Source organism: Cherax quadricarinatus, chromosome 15 (assembly GCF_038502225.1).
Source record: "Cherax quadricarinatus isolate ZL_2023a chromosome 15, ASM3850222v1, whole genome shotgun sequence".
Taxonomy (NCBI): Eukaryota; Metazoa; Arthropoda; class Malacostraca; order Decapoda; family Parastacidae; genus Cherax; species Cherax quadricarinatus.
Window position 1 is genome coordinate 39,557,023 of NC_091306.1, and position 18,583 is coordinate 39,575,605.

The following is an 18,583-nucleotide window of genomic DNA, read 5'->3' on the forward strand; positions in this document are numbered from 1 at the left end:
CATAGAAAAGTAAACGTATTTATATCCTGAACGTAAGAAGTTTGTACGAGACCACTCATCTACATGTACGAGAGCAGTCATCTACATGTACGAGATCAGTCATCGACATGTACGAGACCAGTCATCTACATATACGAGACCAGTCATCTATTTGTACGAGACCAGTCATCTACCTGTACGAGACCAGCCATCTACTTGTACGAGATCAGTCATCTACATGTACGAGACCAGTCATCTACTTGCACGAGACCAGTCATCTACATGTACGAGATCAGTCATCTACATGTAGGAGACCAGTCACCTACATGTACGAGACCAGTCATCCAATGTACGAGAGCAGTCATCTACCTGTACGAGACCAGTCATCTACTTGTACGAGATCAGCCATCTACATGTACGAGACCAGTCATCTTCTTGCACGAGACCAGTCATCTTCTTGTACGAGACCAGTAATATACTTGTACGAGAGCAGTCATCTACCTGTACGAGATCAGTCATCTTCTTGTACGAGACCAGTCATCTACTTGTACGAGACCAGTAATCTACTTGAAAGAGACCAATCTTCAACATGTACGAGACCAGTCATCTACTTAAACGAGGACTGTCATCTAACTGTACGAGACCAGTCATCTACTTGTTCGAGGCCAGTCATCTACATGTACGAGACCAGTCATCTACTTGTACGAGACCGGTCACCTACTTGTACGAAACCAGTCATCTACTTGTACGAGACCAGTCATCTACTTGTACGAGACCAGTCAACTACTTGTAAGAGACCATTCACTTGTACAAGACCAGTCATCTAATTGTACGAGAGCAGTCATCTACTTGTTCGAGGCCAGTCATTTACTTGTAAGAGACCACTCATCGACTTGTACGAGACCAGTCATCTACTTTATCGAGACCAGTCATCTACTTGTTCGAGACCAGTCATCTACTTGAACGAGATCAGTCATCTACCTGTACGAGACCAATCATCTACTTTTTTGAGACCAGTCATCCATTTGTACGAGACAAGTCACCTACTTGTTCGAGACCAATCATCTACTTGTTCGAGACCAGCCATTTACTTATACGAGACCAGTCATCTACTTGATCAATGGCAGTCATGTACATGGACGAGACCAGTCATCTACATGTACGAGATCAATCATCTACTTGTTCGAGACCAGTCATCTTCATGCACGAGACCAGTCATCTACTTGTTCGAGACCAGTCATCTACTTGTTCGAGACCAGTCATCTACTTGTATGAGACCAGTCGCCTACTTGTTCGAGAGCAGTCATCTACTTGTACGAGACCAGTCATCTACTTGTTCCAGACAAGCCATTTATTTATACGAGACCTGTCATCTACTTGTTCGAGACCAATCATCTACTTGTTCGAGGGCAGTCATCTACATATACGAGACCAATTATCTACTTGTTCGAGAACATTCATTTACTTGAACGAGGCCAGTCAACTGCTTGTTCGAGACCAATGACGCACTTGTTCGAGATAAGTCATCTACATGTATGAGACCAGTCATCTACTTGTTCGAGACCAGTCATCTACTTGCACGAGACAAGTCATCTACTTGTTCAAGAGCAGTCATCTGCTTGTACGAGACCAGTCATCTACTTGTTCAAGACCAGTCATCTACGTGTACGAGATCAGTCATCTGCTTGTACGAGACAAGTCATCTACTTGTACAAGACCAGTCATCTACTTGTTCAAGACCAGTCATCTACTTGTTCGAGACCAGTCATCTACTTGAACGAGACCAGACATCTACTTGTTGGAGACAAATCATATTCTTGTTTGAGACCAGTCATCCATTTGTACGAGACCAGTCACCTACTTGTTCGAGACCAATCATCTACTTGTTCGAGACCAGTCATTTACTTATACGAGACCAGTCATCTACTTGGTCGAGACCAATCATCTACTTGTTCGATGGCAGTCATCTACATGTACGAGAACAATCATCTACTTGTTCGAGACCAGTCATCTACTAGTACGAGACCAGTCATCTACTTGTTCGAGAGAAGTCATCTACATGTACGAGACCAGTCATCTACTTGTTCCAGACCAGCCATTTACTTATACGAGACCAGTCATCTACTTGTTCGAGACCAATCATCTATTTGTTCGAGGGCAGTCATCTACATATACGAGACCAATTATCTACTTGTTCGAGAACATTCATTTACTTGAACGAGACCAGTCATCTGCTTGTTCGAGACCAATGATGCACTTGCACGAGACCAGTCATCTACTTGTTCGAGAGTAGTCATCTACTTGTAAGAGACCAGTCATCTACTTGTTGGAGACCAGTCATCTATTGTACGAGATCAGTAATCTACTTGTACGAGACCAGTCATCTACTTGTACAAGACCAGTCATCTACTTGTTCGAGACCAGTCATCTACTTGTTCGAGACCAGTCATCTACTTGAACGAGACCAGTCATCTACTTGTTCGAGCCAAATCATCTACTTGTTCGAGGCCAGTCATCTACATGTACGAGACCAGTCATCTACTTGTTCGAGACCATTCATCTACTAGTACGAGACCAATCATCTACTTGTTCGAGACCAATCATCTACTTGTTCGAGACCAGTCACCTACATGTACGAGACCAGTCATCTACTTGTTCGAGACAAGTCATCTACTTCTACGAGACCAGCCATCTATTTGTTCGAGACCAGTCATCAACTTGTAGGAGACCAGTCATCTACTTGTTCGAGACCAGTCCTCTACTTGTACGAGACCAGTCATCTACATGTTCGAGCCCAGTCATCTACTTGTTCGAGACTAGCCATCTACATGTTCGAGACCAGTCATCTACTTGTTCGAGACCAGTCATCTACATGCTCGAGACCAATCATTTTCTTGTTCGAGACCAGTCATCTACATGCACGAGACCAGTCATCTAGTTGTTCGAGACCAGTTATCTACTTGTACGAGAACAGTCATCTACTTGTTCGAGACCAGTCATCTACTTGTAGGAGACCAGTCATCTACTTGTCCGAGACCAGTCTTCTACTTGTACGAGACCAGTCATCTATTTGTTCAAGAGCAGTCATCTGCTTGTACGAGACCAGTCATCTACTTGTTGGAGACCAGTCATCTACTTGTACGAGATCAGTAATCTACTTGTACGAGACCAGTCATCTACTTGTACAAGACCAGTCATCTACTTGTTCGAGACCAGTCATCTACTTGTTCGAGACCAGTCATCTACTTGAACGAGACCAGTCATCTACTTGTTCGAGACAAATCATCTACTTGTTCGAGGCCAGTCATCTACATGTACGAGACCAATCATCTACTTGTTCGAGACCATTCATCTACTAGTACGAGACCAATCATCTACTTGTTCGAGACCAATCATCTACTTGTTCGAGACCAGTCATCTACATCTTCGAGATCAGTCATCTACTTGTTCGAGACCAGTCATCTACTTCTACGAGACCAGTCATCTATTTGTTCGAGACCAGTCAACAACTTGTAGAAGACCAGTCATCTACTTGTTCGAGACCAGTCTTCTACTTGTACGAGACCAGTCATCTACATGTTCGAGCCCAGTCATCTACTTGTTCGAGACTAGCCATCTACATGTTCGAGACCAGTCATCTACTTGTTCGAGACCAGTCATCTACATGCTCGAGACCAATCATTTACTTGTTCGAGACCAGTCATCTACATGCACGAGACCAGTCATCTAGTTGTTCGAGACCAGTCATCTACTTGTACGAGACCAGTCATCTACTTGTTCGAGACCAGTCATCTACTTGTAGGAGACCAGTCATCTACTTGTTCGAGACCAGTCTTCTACTTGTACGAGACCAGTCATCTACATGTTCGAGCCCAGTCATCTACTTGTTCGAGACCAGTCATCTACATGCTCGAGACCAATCATTTACTTGTTCGAGACCAGTCATCTACATGCACGAGACCAGTCATCTAGTTGTTCGAGACCAGTCATCTAGTTGTTCGAGACCAGTCATCTAGTTGTTCGAGACCAGTCATCTACTTGTTTGAGACCAGTCATCTACATGTTCGAGATCAGTCATCTACTTGTTCGAGACCAGTCGTCTACATGTTCGAGACCAATCATCACCTTGTTCGAGACCAGTCATCTACTTGTTTGAGACCAGCCATCTACATGTTCGAGATCAGTCATCTACTTGTTCGAGACCAGTCATCTACATGTACGAGACCAATCATCTACTTGTACGAGACCTGTCATCCACTTTTACGAGGCCAGTCATCTACTTGTACGAGACCAGTCATCTACATGTTCGAGACCAGTCATCTACATGTTGGAGACCAGTCATCTTCATGTTTGAGACCAGTCATCTACATGTTCGAAACCAGTCATCTACATGTTCGAGACCAGTCATCACCTTATTCGAGACCAGTCATCTACTTGTTTGAGACCAGTCATCTACATGTTCGAGATCAGTCATCTACTTGTACGAGACCAATCATCTACTTGTACGAGGCCAGTCATCTATTTGTGCGAGACCAGTCATCCACTTGTTCGAGACCATCATGTTCAAGATCAGTCATTTACTTGTTCGAGACCAGTCATCTACATGTACGAGACCAGTCATCTATTTGTTCGAGACAATTCATCTACTTGTACGAGACCAGTCATCTACTTGTATGAGACCAATCATCTACTTGTACGAGACCAGTCATCTACTTGTATGAGACCAATCATCTACTTGTTCGAGACTAGTCCTCTACTTGTAAGAGACCAATCATCTACTTGCTCGAGACCAGTCATCCACTTGTACAAGACCAGTCATCGACTTGTACAAGATCAGTCATCTTCTTGTTCGAGACCAATCCCCTACTTGTTCGAGACCAGTGATCTACTTGTGTTGAGAAATGGTTTAACAGCTAAGTTTAAAGTTTAAATATAATGAAACTTAGCTTAGAACGACAGCTCTATTCCACACAGCCGCACCTGCTGACCAGGTCTTGAGTAGCTGTCTTGATCATTTTTCAACGGGCTGAAATGGGGTGTTATGTCAGCATATTTCATTCACTGATGACTGACTTACTTGAGTGGACTCAAAAGTCCGCACCTCACTGCCGACTATAGGTTGATTACAAACTCCTTGCGACTCAAGAACTGCACAGTCCCCCGTACTACAAGAAATCTATAACCTATCTTGCTCTTGTAGCGTGAGCTATGGTGTTCTTCACACCTTCGACAGGTATCGGTGACTTGATAGAAGCTGAAGTGTCCTTGGATGTTCACGTCTTCCATAGTCTAGGAATATGCACACTGGTGCACTATGTTCCACAAGATTTGTCTTTATTGTTCACAATCTTATCACTAAAGAAGCTGATCACACTTCTCTGTAAGTGTTTATTGTGTTTTGTGAGACACTTTGTTCACACTAACACATGGATCAATGTTGTTTGTTGGTTATCCTGGCGTCAGTGTGACTCTCAGTAGAGTCAAAAGTAATCTGAAATCACAGTGTCCTCCACTGTCACTGCCCCTAGCACATAAAGGAAAAGATGACCTAGTACTTTTTGCTTCCTTGCCACTTCCTCGTTGGAGCAAAGCAGAATGTTTGATTCTTGCTGTCTTAAGCATAGACAACAATGTACACTATCTTTACCATGGTAATAAAGTGGGAGCAGGATTTTCCTTAATTGTCCTGCTAAGGTAAGAGATGGACTGTCTTTTTATTAAAATGCACTTTTGCAACACTGGAGTCTTGCACGGACCGGCAGTCGCTTGACCACGTCGCATACTGGTACTGCATCTGGGATCAATTACTTGCTGTAGCAGTAAACAAGATGCTTGCTCATTCTGAGAGGGCTGGGCCCCTCAGGGCTGAAAGGGGCTGAAGAGGGCTGATAACCCCCTAATGGAGAAAATTTCTCCACAACTTGATCGAGACCAGTCATCTACTTGTTCAAGACCAGTCATCTACTTATTCGAGACCAGTCATCTACTTGCTCGAAACCAATCATTTACTTATACGAGACCAGTCATCTACTTGTTCGAGACCAATCATCTACTTGTTCGAAACCAGTCATCTACTTGTGCGAGACCAGTCATCTACTTGGTCGAGACCAATGATCTGCTTGTTCGACATCAGTCATCTACATGTACGAGACCAGTCATCTACGTGTTCGAGACCAGTCATCTGCTTGTACGAGACCAATCATCTACTTGTTCGAGAACAGTCATCTACTTGTACGAGACCAGTCATCTACTTGTACAAGACCAGTCATCTACTTGTACGAGACCAGCCGTCTACTTGTTCGAGACCAGTCATCTACTTGTACGAGACCATACATCTACGTGTACGAGACCAGTCATCTACTTATACAAGACTAGTCGTCTACTTGTTCGAGACCAGTCATCTACTTGAACGAGACCAGTCATCTACTTGCTCGAGACAAATCATGTACTTGTTCCTGGAGTTTACCTGGAGAGAGTTCCGGGGGTCAACGCCCCCGCGGCCCGGCCTGTGACCAGGCCTCCTGGTGGATCAAAGCCTGATCAACCAGGCTGTTACTGCTGGCTGCACGCAAACCAACGTACGAGCCACAGCCCGGCTGGTCAGGAACCGACTTTAGGTGCTTGTCCAGTGCCAGCTTCAAGACTGCCAGGGGTCTGTTGGTAATCCCCCTTATGTATGCTGGGAGGCAATTCGAGACCATTCATCTACTTGCACGAGACCAGTCATCTACTTGCTCGAGACCAGTCATCTACTTGTACGAGACCAATCATCTATTTGTTCGAGGCCAGTCATCTACTTGTACGAGACCAGTCATCTACTTGTTCGAGACCAGTCATCTACTTGTACGAGACCAGTCATCTACGTGTACGAGACCAATCCTCTACTTGTACAAGACCAGTCATCTACTTGTTCGAGACCAGTCGTCTCCTTGTTCGAGACCAGTCATCTACTTGAACGAGACCAGTCGTCTACTTGTTCCAGACAAATCATCTATTGTTCAAGACCAGTCATCTACTTTCACGAGACTAGTCATCTACTTGTTCGAGAACAATCATCTACTTGTTCGAGACCAGTCATCTACTTGTACGAGACCAGCCGTCTATTTGTTACAAACCAGCCATCTACTTGTACGAGACCAGTCATCTACTTGTTCGAGACCAGTCATCTACTTGTACGAGACCAGTCATCTACATGTTGGAGCCCTGTCATCTACTTGTTCGAGACCAGTCATCTTCTTGTTCGAGACCAGTCATCTACATGTTCGAGACCAGTCATCTACTTGTTCGAGACCAGACATCTACTCGTTCGAGACAAGTCATTTACATGTTCAAGATCAGTCATTTACTTGTTCGAGACCAGTTATCTACATGTACGAGACCAGTCATCTACTTGTTCGAGACCAGTCATCTACATGTTCGGGACCAGTCATCTACTTGTTCGAGACCAGTCATCTACATGTTCGAGATCAGTCATCTACTTGTTCGAGATCAGTCATCTTCTTGCTCGAGACCAGTCATCTACATAATCGACACCAGTCATCTACTTGTTCGAGACTAGTCATCTACTTGTACGAGACCAGTCATCTACTTGTTCGAGACCAGTCATCTACATGTTCGGGACCAGTCATCTACTTGTTCGAGACCAGTCATCTACATGTTCGAGATCAGTCATCTACTTGTTCGAGATCAGTCATCTTCTTGTTCGAGACCAGTCATCTACATAATCGACACCAGTCATCTACTTTTTCGAGACCAATCGTCTACTTATACGAGACCAGTCATCTACTTGTACGAGACCAATCATCTACAAGTTCGAGACCAGTCATCTACATGTTCGAGACCATTCATGTACATATTCGAGACCAATCATCTACATGTTCGAGACCAGTCATATGCATGTTCGAGACCAGTGATCTACTTGTACGAGACCAGTCATCTACTTATACGAGACCAGTCATCTACTTGTACGAGACCATTCATCTACTTCTACGAGACCAATCATTTACTTGTACGAGACCAGTCATCTACTTCTACGAGACCAGTCATTTACCTGTTCGAGACCAGTCATCTACATGTACGAGACCAGTTATCTACTTGTTCGAGACCAGTCATCTACATGTTCGAGACCAGTCATCTACTTGGTCGAGACCAGTCATCTACTTGTACGAGACCAGTCATCTACTTGTTCGAGACCAATCAACTACTTGTTCGAGACCAGTCATCTACTTGTTCGAGACCAATCGTCTACTTGAAAGAGACCAGTCATCTACTTGTTCGAGACAAATCATCTACTTGTCTGAGGCCAGTCATCTACATGTACGAGACCAATCATCTACTTGTTCGAGACCATTCATCTACTAGTACGAGACCAGTCATCTTCTTGTTCGAGGGCAATCATCTACATATTCGAGACCAGTCACCTACATGTACAAGACCAGTCATCTACTTGTTCGAGACCAGTCATCTACTTCTACGAGACCAGCCATTTACTTGTTCGAGACCAGTCATCAACTTGTAGGAGACCAGTCATCAACTTGTTCGAGACCAGTCTTCTACTTGTACGACACCAGTCATCTACATGTTCGAGACCAGTCATCTACATGTTCGAGACCAGTCATCTACTTGTTCGAGACCAGTCATCTACATGTTCGAGACCAATCATTTACTTGTTCGAGACTAGTCATCTATATGTACGAGACCAGTCATCTAGTTGTTCGAGACCAGTCATCTACTCGTACGAGACCAGGCATCTACTTGTTCGAGACCAATCATGTACTTGTAGGAGACCAGTCACCTACTTGTTCGAGACCAGCCTTCTACTTGTACGAGACCAGTCATCTACATGTTCGAGCCCAGTCATCTACATGTTCGAGACCAGTCACCTACATGTTCGAGACCAGTCATCACCTTGTTCGAGACCAGTCATCTACTTGTTTGAGACCAGTCATCTACATGTTCGAGACCAGTCATCGACATGTACGAGACCAATCGTCTACTTGTATTAGACATGTCATCCACTTGTACGAGTCCAGTCATCTACTTGTGCGAGACCAGTCATCTACGTGTTCGAGACCAGTCATCTACATGTTCGAGACGAGTCATCTACATGTTCGAGAGCAGTCATCTACATGCTCGAGACCAGCCATGTACATGTTTGAAACCAGTCATCTACTTGTACCAGACCAGTCATCTACTTGTACGAGATCAGTCATCTACTTGTACGAGAACAGTCATCTACTTGTGCGAGACCAGTTATCTACTTGTACGAGACCAGTCATCTACTTGTACGAGACCGGTTATCTACTTACACAAGACCAGTCGTCTACTTGTACGAGACCACTCATCTACTTGTATCAGACCAGTCGTCTACATGTACGAGACCAGTCGTCTACTTGTACGAGACCACTCATCTACTTGTATCAGACCAGTCGTCTACATGTACGAGACCAGTCGTCTACTTGTACGAGACCAGTCGTCTATATGTACGAGAAAAGTCGTCTACTTGTACGAGACCAGTCATCTACTTGTACGAGAGGAATCGTCTACATGTACGAGACCAGTCGTCTACTTGTACGAGACCAGTCATCTACGTGTACGAGACCAGTCCTCTACTTGTACAAGACCAGTCATCTACTTGTTCGAGACCAGTCGTCTACTTGTTCGAGACCAGTCATCTACTTGAACGAGAACAGTCGTCTACTTGTTCGAGACAAATCATCTACTTGTTCGAGACCAGTCATCTACTTTGACGAGACCAGTTATCTACTTGTTCGAGAACAATCATCTACTTGTTCGAGACCAGTCATCCACATGTACGAAACCAGTAATCTACTTGTTCGAGACCAGTCATCTACTTGTACGAGACCAGCCGACTATTTGTTCCAAACCAGCCATCTACTTGTGCGAGACCAGTCATCTACTTTTTCGAGACCAGTCATCTACTTGTACGAGACCAGTCATCTACATGTTGGAGCCCAGTCATCTCCTTGTTCGAGACCAGTCATCTTCTTGTTCGAGAAAAGTCATCTACATGTTCGAGATCAGTCATCTACTTGTTCGAGACCAGACATCTACTCGTTCGAGACAAGTCATCTACATGTTCAAGATCAGTCATTTACTTGTTTGAGACCGGTCATCTACTTGTTCGAGACCAGTCATCTACATGTTCGGGACCAGTCATCTACTTGTTCGAGACCAGTCATCTACATGTTCGAGACCAGTCATCTACTTGGTCGAGATCAGTCATCTTGTTGTTCGAGACCAGTCATCTACTTGTTGATGAGACTGAAAATAAAGATCTACTAACCAGCCCAAGTTTTCAGAGTTTCCCAGGTTTTTACACTCACACTTGGACACATGATTGCTATATACTAAGGTACTATTTCTATTCTCGAAATATTTTTTTGAGTTTCCCATATATCGTAAGTACCGTTTTTTATTCCCTTTATATATAGGTTACTGAGGACATTCAATCACCCCCCCCCCCCCACAAAAATAAAAGTTATGCATAATCTGAGGCTGTAAGCTTACTGCAGAGCTCTGCTGATCCAATTTATATTAGCAATGGTTTGGCAGCTGAGTTATTCGTTAGTAGGAATTGTTTGCTGAAAGTAGGACCTAACTAAAGTGAGCTACTAGGCCTAGTGCAATAGTCCTCTATTTTCATCCAGTAAGCGGGAAAGGTTGGTTGAGAGTAGACCTACTGTCTCACGGCCTTATTAGCAGCTCTTACTACATTATGAAGTGTTTCTACAACTATCGTAGATAAATACATGTTCATCTTGTGAGTGGTAGTACCATTATTGTACATCCCACGTTCATCCTGTGAGTGGTAGTACCATTATTGTACATCCCACGTTCATCCTGTGAGTGGTAGTACCATTATTGTACATCCCACGTTCATCCTGTGAGTGGTAGTATCTTTACTGAACATCCCACGTTCATCCTGTCAGTGGTAGTACCATTATTGTACATCCCATGTTCATCCTGTCAGTGGTAGTACCATTATTGTACATCCCATGTTCATCCTGTCAGTGGTAGTACCATTATTGTACATCCCATGTTCATCCTGTCAGTGGTAGTACCATTATTGTACATCCCACGTTCATCCTGTGAGTGGTAGTATCTTTACTGAACATCCCACGTTCATCCTGTGAGTGGTAGTACCATTATTGTACATGCCACGTTCATCCTGTGAGTGGTAGTACCATTACTGAACATCCCACGTTCATCCTGTGAGTGGTAGTACCATTACTGAACATCCCACGTTCATCCTGTGAGTGGTAGTACCATTACTGAACATCCCACGTTCATCTTGTGAGTGGTAGTACCATTACTGAACATCCCACGTTCATCCTGTGAGTGGTAGTATCTTTACTGAACATCCAACGTTCATCTTGTGAGTGGTAGTACCATTATTGTACATCCCACGTTCATCCTGTGAGTGGTAGTATCTTTACTGAACATCCCACGTTCATCCTGTGAGTGGTAGTATCTTTACTGAACATCCCACGTTCATCCTGTGAGTGGTAGTACCATTACTGAACATCCCACGTTCATCCTGTGAGTGGTAGTACCATTACTGAACATCCCACGTTCATCCTGTGAGTGGTAGTACCATTACTGAACATCCCACGTTCATCCTGTGAGTGGTAGTATCTTTACTGAACATCCCACGTTCATCCTGTGAGTGGTAGTACCATTACTGAACATCCCACGTTCATCCTGTGAGTGGTAGTATCTTTACTGAACATCCCACGTTCATCCTGTGAGTGGTAGTACCATTACTGAACATCCCACGTTCATCTTGTGAGTGGTAGTATCTTTACTGAACATCCCACGTTCATCCTGTGAGTGGTAGTATCTTTACTGAACATCCCACGTTCATCCTGTGAGTGGTAGTACCATTATTGTACATCCCACGTTCATCCTGTGAGTGGTAGTATCTTTACTGAACATCCCACGTTCATCTTGTGAGTGGTAGTATCTTTACTGAACATCCCACGTTCATCCTGTGAGTGGTAGTATCTTTACTGAACATCCCACGTTCATCCTGTGAGTGGTAGTACCATTATTGTACATCCCACGTTCATCCTGTGAGTGGTAGTATCATTATTGTACATCCCACGTTCATCTTGTGAGTGGTAGTATCTTTACTGAACATCCCACGTTCATCCTGTGAGTGGTAGTATCTTTACTGAACATCCCACGTTCATCCTGTGAGTGGTAGTACCATTATTGTACATCCCACGTTCATCCTGTGAGTGGTAGTATCATTATTGTACATCCCACGTTCATCTTGTGAGTGGTAGTATCTTTACTGAACATCCCACGTTCATCCTGTGAGTGGTAGTATCTTTACTGAACATCCCACGTTCATCCTGTGAGTGGTAGTACCATTATTGTACATCCCACGTTCATCCTGTGAGTGGTAGTATCATTATTGTACATCCCACGTTCATCCTGTGAGTGGTAGTATCATTACTGAACATCCCACGTTCATCCTGTGAGTGGTAGTATCTTTACTGAACATCCCACGTTCATCCTGTGAGTGGTAGTATCTTTACTGAACATCCCACGTTCATCCTGTGAGTGGTAGTACCATTAGTGAACATCCCACGTTCATCTTGTGAGTGGTAGTATCTTTACTGAACATCCCACGTTCATCCTGTGAGTGGTAGTACCATTAGTGAACATCCCACGTTCATCTTGTGAGTGGTAGTATCTTTACTGAACATCCCACGTTCATCCTGTGAGTGGTAGTATCTTTACTGAACATCCCACGTTCATCCTGTGAGTGGTAGTATCTTTACTGAACATCCCACGTTCATCCTGTGAGTGGTAGTATCTTTACTGAACATCCCACGTTCATCTTGTGAGTGGTAGTATCTTTACTGAACATCCCACGTTCATCCTGTGAGTGGTAGTATCTTTACTGAACATCCCACGTTCATCTTGTGAGTGGTAGTATCATTACTGAACATCCCACGTTCATCCTGTGAGTGGTAGTATCTTTACTGAACATCCCACGTTCATCCTGTGAGTGGTAGTATCTTTACTGAACATCCCACGTTCATCCTGTGAGTGGTAGTATCTTTACTGAACATCCCACGTTCATCTTGTGAGTGGTAGTATCATTACTGAACATCCCACGTTCATCCTGTGAGTGGTAGTATCTTTACTGAACATCCCACGTTCATCTTGTGAGTGGTAGTATCTTTACTGAACATCCCACGTTCATCTTGTGAGTGGTAGTATCTTTACTGAACATCCCACGTTCATCCTGTGAGTGGTAGTATCTTTACTGAACATCCCACGTTCATCTTGTGAGTGGTAGTATCTTTACTGAACATCCCACGTTCATCCTGTGAGTGGTAGTATCTTTACTGAACATCCCACGTTCATCTTGTGAGTGGTAGTATCTTTACTGAACATCCCACGTTCATCTTGTGAGTGGTAGTATCTTTACTGAACATCCCACGTTCATCCTGTGAGTGGTAGTATCTTTACTGAACATCCCACGTTCATCTTGTGAGTGGTAGTATCTTTACTGAACATCCCACGTTCATCTTGTGAGTGGTAGTATCTTTACTGAACATCCCACGTTCATCCTGTGAGTGGTAGTATCTTTACTGAACATCCCACGTTCATCTTGTGAGTGGTAGTATCTTTACTGAACATCCCACGTTCATCTTGTGAGTGGTAGTATCTTTACTGAACATCCCACGTTCATCCTGTGAGTGGTAGTATCTTTACTGAACATCCAACGTTCATCCTGTGAGTGGTAGTATCTTTACTGAACATCCCACGTTCATCCTGTGAGTGGTAGTATATTTACTGAACATCCCACGTTCATCCTGTGAGTGGTAGTATCTTTACTGAACATCCCACGTTCATCCTGTGAGTGGTAGTATATTTACTGAACATCCCACGTTCATCCTGTGAGTGGTAGTATCTTTACTGAACATCCCACGTTCATCCTGTGAGTGGTAGTATCTTTACTGAACATCCCACGTTCATCCTGTGAGTGGTAGTATCTTTACTGAACATCCCACGTTCATCCTGTGAGTGGTAGTATCTTTACTGAACATCCCACGTTCATCCTGTGAGTGGTAGTATATTTACTGAACATCCCACGTTCATCCTGTGAGTGGTAGTATCTTTACTGAACATCCCACGTTCATCTTGTGAGTGGTAGTACCATTATTGTACATCCCACGTTCATCCTGTGAGTGTTAGTACCATTATTGCTCATCCTACGTTCATCCTGTGAGTGGTAGTATCTTTACTGAACATCCAACGTTCATCTTGTGAGTGGTAGTACCATTATTGTACATCCCACGTTCATCCTGTGAGTGTTAGTACCATTATTGCTCATCCTACGTTCATCCTGTGAGTGGTAGTATCTTTACTGAACATACAACGTTCATCCTGTGAGTGGTAGTACCATTATTGTACATCCCACGTTCATCCTGTGAGTGTTAGTATCATTATTGCTCATCCTACGTTCATCCTGTGAGTGGTAGTATCTTTACTGAACATACAACGTTCATCCTGTGAGTGGTAGTACCATTATTGTACATCCCACGTTCATCCTGTGAGTGTTAGTATCATTATTGCTCATCCTACGTTCATCCTGTGAGTGGTAGTATCTTTACTGAACATACAACGTTCATCCTGTGAGTGGTAGTACCATTATTGTACATCCCACGTTCATCCTGTGAGTGTTAGTATCATTATTGCTCATCCTACGTTCATCCTGTGAGTGGTAGTATCTTTACTGAACATACAACGTTCATCCTGTGAGTGGTAGTATTTTTACTGAACATACAACGTTCATCCTGTGAGTGGTAGTACCATTACTGAACATACAACGTTCATCCTGTGAGTGGTAGTATTTTTACTGAACATACAACGTTCATCCTGTGAGTGGTAGTACCATTACTGAACATGCCACGTTCATCCTGTGAGTGGTAGTGCCTTTACTGAACATGCCACGTTCATCCTGTGAGTGGTAGTGCCTTTACTGAACATGCCACGTTCATCCTGTGAGTGGTAGTACCTTTACTGAACATACAACGTTCATCCTGTGAGTGGTAGTACCTTTACTGAACATGCCTCGTTCATCCTGTGAGTGGTAGTGCCTTTACTGAACATGCCACGTTCATCCTGTGAGTGGTAGTGCCTTTACTGAACATGCCACGTTCATCCTGTGAGTGGTAGTACCTTTACTGAACATGCCACGTTCATCCTGTGAGTGGTAGTACCTTTACTGAACATCCCACGTTCATCCTGTGAGTGGTAGTGCCTTTACTGAACATGCCACGCTCATCCTGTGAGTGGTAGTACCTTTACTGAACATGCCACGCTCATCCTGTGAGTGGTAGTGCCTTTACTGAACATGCCACGCTCATCCTGTGAGTGGTAGTACCTTTACTGAACATACAACGTTCATCCTGTGAGTGGTAGTACCTTTACTGAACATCCCACGTTCATCCTGTGAGTGGTAGTGCCTTTACTGAACATCCCACGTTCATCCTGTGAGTGGTAGTACCTTTACTGAACATGCCACGTTCATCCTGTGAGTGGTAGTACCTTTACTGAACATCCCACGTTCATCCTGTGAGTGGTAGTACCTTTACTGAACATGCCACGTTCATCCTGTGAGTGGTAGTACCTTTACTGAACATCCCACGTTCATCCTGTGAGTGGTAGTGCCTTTACTGAACATGCCACGCTCATCCTGTGAGTGGTAGTATCTTTACTGAACATCCCACGTTCATCCTGTGAGTGGTAGTGCCTTTACTGAACATGCCACGCTCATCCTGTGAGTGGTAATACCATTATTTTGTCCTCTTTGAGTGGTTGCACCATTGTTATACACCCCATGTTAATTGTTAGAGTGATTGTACCATTATTGTTCACTTCCATGTTCATCTCATGCAACCCATCTTAATAATCACAGGAATACCAACGAAACTCTACATATTGTAAATGGTCACACTCACCTGGTCACAATGTTGTAAATGGTCACACTCACCTGGACACAATATTGTAAATGGTCATACTCACCTGGTCACAATGTTGTAAATGGTCACACTCACCTGGTCACAATGTTGTAAATGGTCACACTTACCTGGTCACAATGTTGTAAATGGTCACACTCACCTGGTCACAATGTTGTAAATGGTCACACTCACCTGGTCACAATGTTGTAAATGGTCACACTCACCTGGTCACAATGTTGTAAATGGTCACACTCACCTGGACACAATATTGTAAATGGTCATACTCACCTGGTCACAATGTTGTAAATGGTCACACTCACCTGGTCACAATGTTGTAAATGGTCACACTTACCTGGTCACAATGTTGTAAATGGTCACACTCACCTGGTCACAATGTTGTAAATGGTCACACTCACCTGGTCACAATGTTGTAAATGGTCACACTCACCTGGTCACAATGTTGTAAATGGTCACACTCACCTGGTCACAATATTGTAAATGGGCACACTCACCTGGTCACAATGTTGTAAATGGTTACACTCACCTGGTCACAATGTTGTAAATTGTCACACTCACCTGGCCACAATGATGTAAATGATCACACTCACCTGGTCACAATGTTGTAAATGGTCACACTCACCTGGTCACAATGTTGTAAATGGTCACACTCACCTGGTCACAATGTTGTAAATGGTCACACTCACCTGGTCACATTGTTATAAATGGTCACACTCACCTGGTCACAATGTTGTAAATGGTCACACTCACCTGGTCACAATGTTGTAAATGGTCACATTCACCTGGTCACAATGTTGTAAATGGTCACACTCACCTGGTCACAATGTTGTAAATGGTCACACTCACCTGGTCACAATGTTGTAAATGGTCACACTCACCTGGTCACAATGTTGTAATTGGTCACACTCACCTGGTCACACATTGCACAACTGCATCAAATCGTACATTATAATCACTTAAAAGTAAATTTATCTACCTTCGTGTTTTGCTGTCTCCTGGACTGTGTGTCAGCTGGCAGTGTCAGCAGGCAGTGTCAGCAGGCAGTGTCAGCAGGCAGTGTGCATCAGCGAGTGTTAGCTCGCAGTGTGCACTACTGAGTGTAAGCTGGCAGTGTGCACTACTGAGTATCAGCTGGCAGTGCGCACCAGTGAGTGTCAGCAGTGTGCACCAGTGAGTGTCAGCAGGCAGTGTGCACCACTGAGTGTCAGCTGGCAGTGTGCACCAGTGAGTGTCAGCTGGCAGTGTGCACCAGTGAGTGTCAGCAGGCAGTGTGCACTATTGAGTATCAGCTGGCAGTGTGCACTACTGAGTGTCAGCTGGCAGTGTGCACTACTGAGTGTCAGCTGGCAGTGTGCACTAGTGAGTGTCAGCTGGCAGTGTGCACTACTGAGTGTTAGCTGGCAGTGTGCACCAGTGAGTGTCAGCTGGCAGTGTGCACCAGTGAGTGTCAGCAGGCAGTGTGCACTATTGAATATCAGCTGGCAGTGTGCACTACTGAGTGTCAGCTGGCAGTGTGCACTACTGAGTGTCAGCTGGCAGTGTGCACTACTGAGTGTCAGCTGGCAGTGTGCACCAGTGAGTGATCAAGTCTCAAGGTCCCGACACTCAGGGATAAATGTAGTGTCCATTCATCACCAGATTTCCTAATTCCATAATCATTTTTTATATTAATTAGATAGGTATGATAACCTCTCTCTCTTACACTTACGTTATTATTTACTTTGCTCTTGGAATCTCAACTATCACTGTGTTTATAAATGTGTTTGTTAATAGAAATCAATCAGCGAGTACAGGAAACTGTAATACCACCGAAACAAATAAATATAATAATTTCTTTATTACAGTACAGTATAACTGGCAATATTACAGTACAGTATAACTGGTCATATTACAGTACAGTATAACTGGCAATATTACAGTACAGTATAACTGGTCATATTACAGTACAGTATAATTGGTCATATTACAGTATAGTATAACTGGCAATATTACAGTACAGTATAACTGGTCATATTACAGTACAGTATAACTGGTCATATTACAGTACAGTATAACTGGTCATATTACAGTACAGTATAACTGGTCATATTACAGTACAGTATAACTGGTCATATTACAGTACAGTATAACTGGTCATATTACAGTACAGTATAACTGGTCATATTACAGTACAGTATAACTGGTCATATTACAGTACAGTATAACTCGTCATATTACAGTACAGTATAACTGGCAATATTACAGTACAGTATAACTGGCAATATTACAGTACAGTATAACTGGCAATATTACAGTACAGTATAACTGGCAATATTACAGTACAGTATAACTGGTCATATTACAGTACAGTATAATTGGTCATATTACAGTATAGTATAACTGGCAATATTACAGTACAGTATAACTGGACATATTACAGTACAGTATAACTGGCAATATTACAGTACAGTATAACTGGCCATATTGCTGTACAGTATAACTGGTCATATTACAGTACAGTATAACTGGCCATATTACAGTACAGTATAACTGGCCATATTGCAGTACAGTATAACGGGTCATATTACAGTACAGTATAA

General features: G+C 43.5%; 1 protein-coding gene across 1 annotated transcript in view; it reads right to left on the reverse strand.

The window, feature by feature from the left end:
* LOC138852735 (uncharacterized) overlaps nt 1-17,578 on the reverse strand; it is a 200,116-nt gene extending 182,538 nt beyond the window's left edge. Inside the window, exon 1 of the mRNA XM_070085299.1 lies at nt 16,981-17,578. The gene's annotated coding sequence lies outside the window, so the exon portion shown is untranslated. The remainder of the gene's footprint in view (nt 1-16,980) is intronic.
* Between the last annotated feature and the right edge of the window lie 1,005 nt (nt 17,579-18,583).